This window comes from Lampris incognitus, chromosome 10 (genome assembly GCF_029633865.1).
Source record: "Lampris incognitus isolate fLamInc1 chromosome 10, fLamInc1.hap2, whole genome shotgun sequence".
NCBI lineage: Eukaryota > Metazoa > Chordata > Actinopteri > Lampriformes > Lampridae > Lampris > Lampris incognitus.
In genome coordinates this window covers 17,227,181-17,238,240 of record NC_079220.1, presented here as the reverse complement: position 1 = coordinate 17,238,240, position 11,060 = coordinate 17,227,181, and positions in this window count along the sequence as shown.

Sequence of the window (11,060 nt, the reverse complement as noted above, 5' to 3'; positions counted from 1 at the left end):
GTAGGTACTGAGCCTAATTGCATTGGGAATGGGAACCCAGATCCCTTCATTAACCTAATCTTTCAAGGTAAATAAGTACTTTTACTACCCCCTACAAGGCGTGGCTTATTAAGCCCGCTACATATATATATATATATATATATATATATATATATATATATATATATATATATATATATATATATATATATATATATATATATACACTCACTGGCCACTTTATTAGGTACACCTTGCTAGTACTGGGTTGGACCCCCTTTTGCCTTCAGAACTGCTTTAATCCTTCGTGGCATAGATTCAACAAGGTACTGGAAACATTCCTCAGAGAGTTTGGTCCATATTGACATGATAGCATCATGCAGTTGCTGCAGATTGGTCGGCTGCACATCCATGATGTGAATCTCCCGGTCCACCACATCCCAAAGGTGCTCTATTGGATTGAGATCTGGTGACTGTGGAGGCCATTTGAGTACAGTGAACTCATTGTCATGTTCAAGAAACCAGTCTGAGAGGATTCGAGCTTTATGACATGGCGCGTTATCCTGCTGGAAGTAGTCATCAGAAGATGGGAACACTGTGGTCATAAAGGGATGGACATGGTCAGCAACAATACTCAGGTAGGCTGTGGCGTTGACACGATGCTCAATTGGTACTAAGGGGCCCAAAGTGTGCCAAGAAAATATCCCCCACACCGTTACACCACCACCACCAGCCTGAACCGTTGATACAAGGCAGGATGGATCCATGCTTTCATGTTGTTGACGCCAAATTCTGACCCTACCATCCGAATGTCGCAGCAGAAATCGAGACTCATCAGACCAGGCAACGTTTTTCCATTCTTCTATAGTCCAATTTTGGTGAGCCTGTGCGAATTGTAGCCTCAGTTTCCTGTTCTTAGCTGACAGGAGTGGCACCCGGTGTGGTCTTCTGCTGCTGTAGCCCATCTGCCTCAAGGTTCGACGTGTTGTGCATTCAGAGATGCTCTTCTGCATACCTCGGTTGTAATGAGTGGTTATTTGAGTTACTGTTGCCTTTCTATCAGCTCGAACCAGTCTGGCCATTCTCCTGTGACCTCTGGCATCAACAAGACATTTTCGCCCACAGAACTGCCGCTCACTGGATATTTTCTCTTTTTCGGACCATTCTCTGTAAACCCTAGAGATGGTTGTGCGTGAAAATCCCAGTAGATCAGCAGTTTCTGAAATACTCGGACCAGCCCGTCTGGCACCAACAACCATGCCACGTTCAAAGTCACTTAAATCACCTTTCTTCCCCATTCTGATGCTCGGTTTGAACTGCAGCAGATCGTCTTGACCATGTCTACCTGCCTAAATGCATTGAGTTGCTGCCATGTTATTGGCTGATTAGAAATTTGTGTTAACGAGCAGTTGGACAGGTGTGCCTAATAAAGTGGCCGGTGAGTGTATATCTACTCATATATTTTCGTAATGTGTGTGTGTGTGTGGTGTTAGTGTAGATAGCGTGACCGAAAATTAAAGCACTTATGATCCTAATTCTTTTTGGGGGTGGTAGGTGTTGTTCCAGAGAGGACCAGAAAAATAGCAGAAAATTAAAATATAATAATTATGCATAATTATGCAAAATATGCATTTTCTAAAAATGGCTTAAAACCACTTTTCTCGGCATTTCAGGTGATTCTGAGCATTTGGGGGGAGGGAGTTGGAGTGGGGGGTAAACCACTTTTCTCGGCATTTCAGAGGTTTCTGAGCATTTGGGGGGAGGGAGTTGGAGTGGGGGGGGTTTAGGGGCAGGGGGAAGGCGGTTAGCTGGCAGGATGAAGAGGAGGGCGATTTAGACGGGTGGATAACCAAACCGCTACATTGTAGCGGGGTTCTTCTAGTATATACACTACCGTTCAAAAGTTTGGGATCACCCAAACAATTTTGTGTTTTCCATGAAAAGTCACACTTATTCACCACCATATGTTGTGAAATGAATAGAAAATAGAGTCAAGACATTGACAAGGTTAGAAATAATGATTTGTATTTGAAATAAGATTTTCTTTACATCAAACTTTGCTTTCGTCAAAGAATCCTCCATTTGCAGCAATTACAGCATTGCAGACCTTTGGCATTCTAGCTGTTAATTTGTTGAGGTAATCTGGAGAAATTGCACCCCACGCTTCCAGAAGCAGCTCCCACAAGTTGGATTGGTTGGATGGGCACTTCTTGCGTACCATATGGTCAAGCTGCTCCCACAACAGCTCAATGGGGTTCAGATCTGGTGACTGCGCTGGCCACTCCATTACCGATAGAATACCAGCTGCCTGCTTCTGCTCTAAATAGTTCTTGCACAATTTGGAGGTGTGTTTAGGGTCATTGTCCTGTTGTAGGATGAAATTGGCTCCAATCAAGCGCTGTCCACTGGGTATGGCATGGCGTTGCAAAATGGAGTGATAGCCTTCCTTATTCAGAATCCCTTTTACCCTGTACAAATCTCCCACCTTACCAGCACCAAAGCAACCCCAGACCATCACATTACCTCCACCATGCTTAACAGATGGCGTCAGGCATTCTTCCAGCATCTTTTCATTTGTTCTGCGTCTCACAAACGTTCTTCTTTGTGATCCAAACACCTCAAACTTGGATTCATCCGTCCACAACACTTTTTTCCAGTCTTCCTCTGTCCAATGTCTGTGTTCTTTTGCCCATCTTAATCTTTTTCTTTTATTGGTCAGTCTCAGATATGGCTTTTTCTTTGCCACTCTGCCCTGAAGCCCAGAATCCCGCAGCCGCCTCTTCACTGTAGATGTTGACACTGGTGTTTTGCGGGTACTATTTAATGAAGATGCCAGTTGGGGACCTGTGAGGCGTCTGTTTCTCAAACTAGAGACTCTAATGTACTTATCTTCTTGCTCAGTTGTGCAACGCGGCCTCCCACTTCTTTTTCTACTCTGGTTAGAGCCTGTTTGTGCTGTCCTCTGAAGGGAGTAGTACACACCGGTGTAGGAAATCTTCAATTTCTTAGCAATTTCTCGCATGGAATAGCCTTCATTTCTAAGAACAAGAACAGACTGTCGAGTTTCAGATGAAAGTTCTCTTTTTCTGGCCATTTTGAGCGTTTAATTGACCCCACAAATGTGATGCTCCAGAAACTCAATCTGCTCAAAGGAAGGTCAGTTTTGTAGCTTCTGTAACAAGCTAAACTGTTTTCAGATGTGTGAACATGATTGCACAAGGGTTTTCTAATCATCAATTAGCCTTCTGAGCCAATGAGCAAACATATTGTACCATTAGAACACTGGAGTGATAGTTGCTTGAAATGGGCCTCTATACACCTATGTAGATATTGCACCAAAAACCAGACATTTGCAGCTAGAATAGTCATTTACCACATTAGCAATGTATAGAGTGTATTTCTTTAAAGTTAAGACTAGTTTAAAGTTATCTTCATTGAACAGTACAGTGCTTTTCCTTCAAAAATATGGACATTTCAATGTGATCCCAAACTTTTGAACGGTAGTGTATATATATAGGAATAGGCTCCAGCATCCCCACGACCCAGAGAGCAGGATAAGCGGTTCAGATAATGGATGGATGGAGATATATATATATATATATATATATATATATATATATATATATATATATATATATAAACCCCAATTCCAGTGAAATTGGGACACTGTGTAAAACGTGAATAAAAGCAGAATACAAATATTTGCAAATCCTTTTCAACCTATATTCATTGAATACACTACAAAGACAAGATATTTAATGTTCAAACTGATAAACTTTATTTTTTTTGCAAATATTCACTGATTTTGAATTTGATGCCTGCAACACATTCCAAAGAAGCTGGGACAGGGGCAACAAAAGACTGGGAAAGTTGAGGAATGCTCAAAAAACACCTGTTTGGAACATTCCACAGGTGAACAGGTTAATTGGAAACAGGTGAGTGTCATGATTGGGTTTAAAAGGAACATCCCTGAAAGGCTCAGTCGTTCACAAGCAAGGATAGGGCGAGGTTCACTACTTTGTGAACAACTGCGTGAGCAAATAGTCCAACAGTTTAAGAACGACTTTTCTCAACGTACAATTGCAAGGAATTTAGGGATTTCATCATCTACTGTCCATAATATCATGAAAAGATTCAGAGAATCCGGAGAAATCTCTGTACGTAAGCGGCAAGGCCGAAAACCAACATTGAATGCCCGTGACCTTCGACCCCTCAGGTGGCACTGCATTAAAAACCGACGTCATTCTGTAAAGGATATTACCATGTGGGCTCAGGAACATTTCAAAAAACCATTGTCAGTTAACAAATTTCGTCGCTACATCTACAAGTGCAAGTTAAAACTCTACCATGCAAAGCGAAAGCCACATATCAACAATACCCAGAAATGCCGCCGGCTTGTCTGGGCCCGAGCTCTGAGATGGACTGACGCAAAGTGGAAAAGTGTGCTGTGGTCTGACGAGTCCACATTTCAAATTGTTTTTGGAAATCATCGACGTCGTGTCCTCCGGGCTAAAGAGGAAAAGGACCATCCAGATTGTTATCAGCGCAAAGTTCAAAAGCCAGCATCTGTGATGGTATGGGGGTGTGTTAGTGCCCATGGCATCATGGGTAACTTGCACATCTGTGAAGGCACTATTAATGCTGAAAGGTACATACAGGTTTTGGAGCAACATGTGCTGCCATCCAAGCGACGTCTTTTTCAGGGATGTCCCTGCTTATTTCAGCAAGACAATGCCAAGCCACAATCTGTGTTACAACAGCGTGGCTTTGTAGTAAAAGAGTGCGAGTACTAGACTGGCCTGGCTGCAGTCCACACCTGTCTCCCATTGAAAATTTGTAGCACATTATGAAGCGCAAAATATGACAACGGAAACCGTACATCGTACATCAAGCAAGAAGTGAGTGTTTTTAAAAGGAAAGATGATGTAACACAGTGGTGAACATGCCCCTGTCCCAGCTTTTTTGGAACGTGTTGCAGGCATCAAATTCAAAATGAGTGAATATTTGCAAAAAAACAAGAAAGTTTATCAGTTTGAACATTAAATATCTTGTCTTTGTAGTGTATTCAATTGAATATAGGTCGAAAAGGATTTGCAAATCATTGTATTCTGTTTTTATTTACGTTTTACACAACGTCCCAACTTCATTGGAATTGGGATTTGTATATATATATACACACACACACCGTTGAAAGCGTCAATGGTGTTGACAGAAGTGCTCAGATAATGAGGAGCAGAATATCAATACGGATGTACGAACATTTTTTTTTAATACATAGCTTCTTTAATATAAGATTGTTTCGTGCGTCGCGCACTCGTCAGCTGCTAATGTGATTCAACAAAGAAAGACACACAGTATACATTGCCCCGCGTCATGTCCCTAATTTCGTTGGACAGCAACCAATCAGAGGCGAAAACATTTGAACTATTACAACCAATGGAGTAGGTAGTTACGATGCACAGCAACCAATGGTGGGGTAGAAAACATTACAACCAATGAGGTAAGGGGTTGGGGCTTGGTTTGAAAAACCATATAAATGACCAAGGCACTGTTGAAATCGCATGCATTTAGAATATAACAAGGTAACGTCAAATGAGGTAATTTATGTAAATCATATACTGAGGTGGTGTTGGGGCACAGTTGGAAGGGCAGGCAGTTAAAATATATAAAAAAGTACAACATCTAATAAATGTAACATCTTTATCATCTAATGGGGGGGGGATAAGAAAGACATCTTACTTGTAATTACAAAGGAGATATTTTTTCAGTGTGTACAGCTGGTGGTCAATTAGTTTCGACTATTCAAGGTCTCTAAATAATAAAATACTTTTCTGCCAAGCACAGGTTACATCTTTTGCCGGTAATTGAATATGCATTGCTCTTTGCAAGAATTTTCCATGAAACAGAGTAACCGATATTCTTGTCGGGTCAAGGCCATTGCATTTCTTTCTACATTTCTGAAGCTACTCATATGGGCATTAAACCTAATTTTAAAAGGGTCCTCTGTTAATCCAACGTAAGTGTCCACATTGCAGTTGTCTTTTCTTGTCACTGACTCCTGGTAGATGACTCCCTCTGTCTGGCATTTTCCTTCAAGAGGGCTCGATGCCTTAGCACGGCATTTGCAGTTGGAGGTGTTTGGTTGCGGTGAGGGGGTCTGTGCCTTGGTCATGATGCTTGTGTTGTGGGGTGAAATAACCTGCTGAACATTTTGCATGCAGCTGTAGCTAATTTTGACTGTGTTCCTGTTGAATATTTTTCTCAATTGATGGTCTGGGGTAAAGCACTCATCCAAAAGCTTGAAATTTTGTTTTCCAGTATTAAAGGCCACGGCGTTGCTGTAGGGAGGATTATACCATTACATAACATTACATCACAGTCATTTAGCCAATGCTTTTATCCAAAGCGACTTACAATAAGTGCATTTAACGTAGGAAAACAGGAGAACTACTACTCATCAGAGGTCATAAGTGTATCTTCTCTCAAAACAAGCATCTAAGAGCAAAACCAGTGCTAAAATAAAAGCTCAAGAAAGAGATTTTTTTTTAAATGAGTGAATACAATAAGTGCTAAGAGCAAGTAACAGGGTAGTAGTTCTTGAAGAGGTGAGTTTTCAACCTGCACCAAAAGATGGGCAGCGACTCCGCTGTCCTGACATCAGTGGGGAGTTCATTGCACCACTGTGGGGCCAAGACAGAAAAGAGCCGTGACAGGGTCGATCGGCAGCAGGGGCCTCTGAGCGATGGGTCAAGCAGGCGTCCTGAGGCAACAGAGCTAAGTGGTGTGGTGGGGGTGTAGGACTTGACCATGGCCTGGAGATAGGAAGGAGCTGTTCCTTTCACTGCCCTGTAGGTTAGCACCAGAGTTTTAAACTGGATGCAAGCAGCTACTGGGAGCCAGTGTAGGGACATGAGAAGGGGAGTTGTGTGGGAGAACTTAGGGCAGTTGAACACCAGACGAGCTGCAGCTTTCTGAACAAGCTCCAGAGGTCTGATGGCCGATGCCAGGGGGCCGGCAACGAAGGAGTTGCCGTAGTCCAGCCGGGAGATGACCAGAGCCTGGATCAGTACCTATGCCGTCTCGTCGGTGAGGAACGGGCGAATCTTTCTAATGTTATAGAGAAGAAATCTGCAGAAGCGAGCAACCGTTGCAACGTTTGCAGCAAACGACAGTTGGTCATCCAGGATCACACCCAGATTCCTCGCAGTCCAAGTCGGCGTCACCACGGTGTTGTCAATGGTGATGGCCAGGTCTCGGTGCAGGCAACTTTTCTGCGGGAGGAAAATCAACTCTGTCTTGTCCAGATTGAGCTCCAGGTGGTGTGTCGCCATCCACTCCGAGATGTCAGTCAAGCACGCAGCAATGCATGTCTCTACTTGTGTGTCAGAGGGAGGAAAGGACAATATCAGCTGGGTGTCATTGGCATAACAATGGTAAGAGAAGTTTTCCCATTGAAGTCTATCAAAGCAAAAACTGTGGCTTTTTCCTTGGTTCAGTTCTTTTCAAGAGTGGGTTTCCCTTGTAAAATCTTGACTGACCAGGGCACTAAAGTCATGTCTACACTCTTGAAACAGGTTTAACAGCTGATGGGCATAAGGATTGTGTGCACTACCCCTTACCATCCACAAACAGGTGGACTGATGGAGCGCTTTAAACAGACTCTCAAACAAATGCTCCGTAAGTTTGTAAATGAGACTGGATCTGACTGGGATCAGTGGCTACCCTACCTCCTATTTGCCTACAGGGAGGTACCCAAAGTCTCCACTGGTTTCTACCCTTTTGAACTTCTCTATGGTCATGAGGTGAGGGGCCCCCTGTCCTTACTAAGGGAGGCCTGGGAGGAGGATTAGGGGAGGGAGGGGCCTGTTCATGTTATTTCCTATGTTGTTCAGATGAGAGAGAGACTTCAGCAGATGAGTGAATTGGCACAGGCACACATGGGCGATGCCCAGCAGCACCAGAAGACCTGGTATGACCAGTCAGCCCGACAGAGAAGCTTTGACCCCGGTCAAAAGGTCTTTGTTATGCTGCCAACCACTGACAGCAAACTGCTGGGAAAATGGCAGGGGCCTTTTGAGGTCCAGAGGAAACTTAGGTCCACCACCTATCAAGTCTCAACTCCAGGGCACCAGTGTTCCTGTCGTGTGTTTCATGTGAACCTCCTCAAAGAGTGGGTTCCAAGGGCTGAGAAGGGATCAGAGGTGTTGCTGATCTGGGCAGTGAAGGAGGAAGAGGAGGTAGATGATCAATACTTGCCCTCGCCACTATCTTCAGACCTGGATTTGAGCCATCTCTCCGAAGACCAGCAGTCTCAGCTGAAACCATTGTTTTATCTGGAAGTATTTCAAGAGTACCCAGGTCGCACAAATTTTGTGGAGCATGCTATTGTGCTGAAACCTGATGCAACTGTAAAACGTATGAGTTACAGGATATCAGAGAACCTCCTTGTGTCATTAAAGAAGGAACTGGACCTCGTGCTGCCCCTAGGAATAATTCAACCTTCAAAAAGTGAACGGTGTAATCCAGTGGTTTTGGTTCCTAAAAAGGATGGAACAAGGTTTTTGTATTGACTTCAGGTACTTGAACTCCATCTCATTTGACTCATATCCCACTCCACGGATTGATGATCTCATTGAGTGCCAAGCGTAAAGCAAAATACCTGACCACCACTGACCTCTGCAAGTGCCCCTGATCCAGTAGTCTTGGGAGCTGATGGCCTTCCGGACTCCCTGGGGGCTCTACCAGTTTATGGTCTTGTCATGTGGGCTGCACGGTGCCCCCGCAACTTTTCAAAGACTGATGGACCAGGTACTCTGTGGCCTTTCTGATTTTGCTTGTGCATATCATGACGATATTGTCATTTACAGCACCACCTGGGAGGATCACTTGGGACAACTGAAGGAAGTCCTGGAGCACCTGCATTCTGCAGGCTTGACAATCAATCCAGCCAAGTGTGTCTTCGCCAGAGGGGAAACTGATTACCTGGGCTTCATCATTGGAGGTGGAGTAATTAAACCACAAGTTCATAAAGTCCATGCGATTGACTCATGTCCTCTCCCACAAATCGGGAAGCAGCTTAGATCTTTCCTGGCGATAGCTGGCTTCTACCATTAGTTCATACCAAACTTCTCAGCTAGAGCTGCTCAGCTGATAGACAGGACCAGCTCAAGATGCCCCAACCAGGTCCAGTGGACAGCAGTGGCAGTTTTCTAGGACATCCAGCCATCTTTGAGTAAGAACACAGTTCTTCAGTCCAGATTTTGATAAGAATTTTGTTTTGCAAACTGATGCATCTGAAAGGGTTGTTGGAGCTGTGCTTCTGCAGGGATCAAAACAGGACCAGCATCCTGTGGCCTACATCAGTCAGAATCTATTCCCCAGGGAGGTCCACTATTCAACAAGGGAGAAGGAAGCTTTGGCGGTCAAGAGGGCCCTGGACTCTTCAAATATTACCTCCTGGGGAGGGAGTTTACCTTGGAGACTGACCACAAAGCACTACAGTGGCTGGAGAGGATGAAAGACACCAATGGACAAATCACCCGGTGGTACCTTACCATGCAGCTATTCTGGTTCACAGTTCATCACATTCTTGGCAAAGACAACGCCACTGTGGACTATCTCTCTCGCTGTCCCAGCGAGGACTCTGAAGGGGTGTGTGTGTGTGTGTGTGTGTGTGTGTGTGTGTGTGTGTGTGTGTGTGTGTGTGTGTGTGTGTGTGTGTGTGTGTGTGTGTGTGATGGCCACACTCGCAGCCACACATTTGCAGTTCATTTTGTTTTAATTTTCGGTTGTTGAGTAACCGTGCCACTGCTGGTTGCCATTGCTGGAGGACATCTTGTCAGGCCTTAGCAAAAGATGTGTTTCACAGAGCAGAGCTGTTAAATACAGGGTGGCCAATTGGGCTCTACCAACTACCTGCCATGTCATGGGGGGGGGGTGTTATTCTTTATTTAGATATTTTGTTTGTTTCTTTAGAACATGTTAGGTTTTGGTTCTTTTGCTTCGGTTACTATTTAAATGGGTTACCTTATTGAAAAATTGTCCTATTTTTTGTTATTTGTAGTTTAGTTGGTAGTGTAGTTTGTGTGTTACTCCTTTTGTTTCAAAATGGTCTGACCAGCCAGTTCCCCCTTGTGTTCAGTTTATGTTCAGTTTCTTACTTTGGCATGATACGAGTTAAGCTCTGTTTAGTTGACCTCTTTTATGGGCCCAGAGCTGTTTGTTATCACAGGGGAATGGCTTTGGATAAATAAAAACTTCTTTTTTTGAACGACCTGTGATTCCTCTTGCCTACCAGCTTGGTCCCTTACACCCCCTCATGCCTTGAGAGCACATGGTGCAGGGTCAGTGACTGTGGGTGGTCTGTAATGTGCTTTATTTCTGTCCAGTCTAGTTTAACATGTTTCAACCACCATATTCCCAATAAGTTTGGACCTGAGTTGTTAACTACTATGATGGGCAGTGTCTTTTCCTGCTGGTGGTATTTCACTTTCAGGTAAGTCTTTCCCGGCACAGGTTTCTCTTGTATATGTTTTCAAATCAAAGCAGATTTTTTTTTAAATTATTTTTAATTTAGGAGTATTTTTGACTTTTTCTTTGAAAGTACTTTCATTTAGTATGGTGAAACAGTATCCAGTATCAATCTCAAATGTCACCGGTTCCCCATTTACACCCATGCACACTTTATAGGGTGGCTCCCTCTCATCAACATCTTCACCTCGGACACTGTATAATGAAAACACTTGTTCCTCATCAGAGGGACTGCCTCCCTCGGCCACTCTGTGAGAATGATAGTGTGCACTGTTCCTCCTGTGTGAAGCGTCTCTCTCGGGGTCTTCTGTCAGTCCTCTTCTCAGCTTTTGTCCTTTTCTTATGGTGACATGCTGCGGCTATGTGTCCAGTCATTCCACATGCATGACATTTTTCCTTTTTGAAATGACAGTCATTGGGTGCATGTTTCCCTTTGCAGTGGTAACAGTCTGTAATGCCATCACCAGCCCTTGTACAGCTCTCTCTCTTCTATCCAGTGCTCTCTGACCCATTACTCCTCACTGCATTACATGACATAGCTCCTGCTTTTT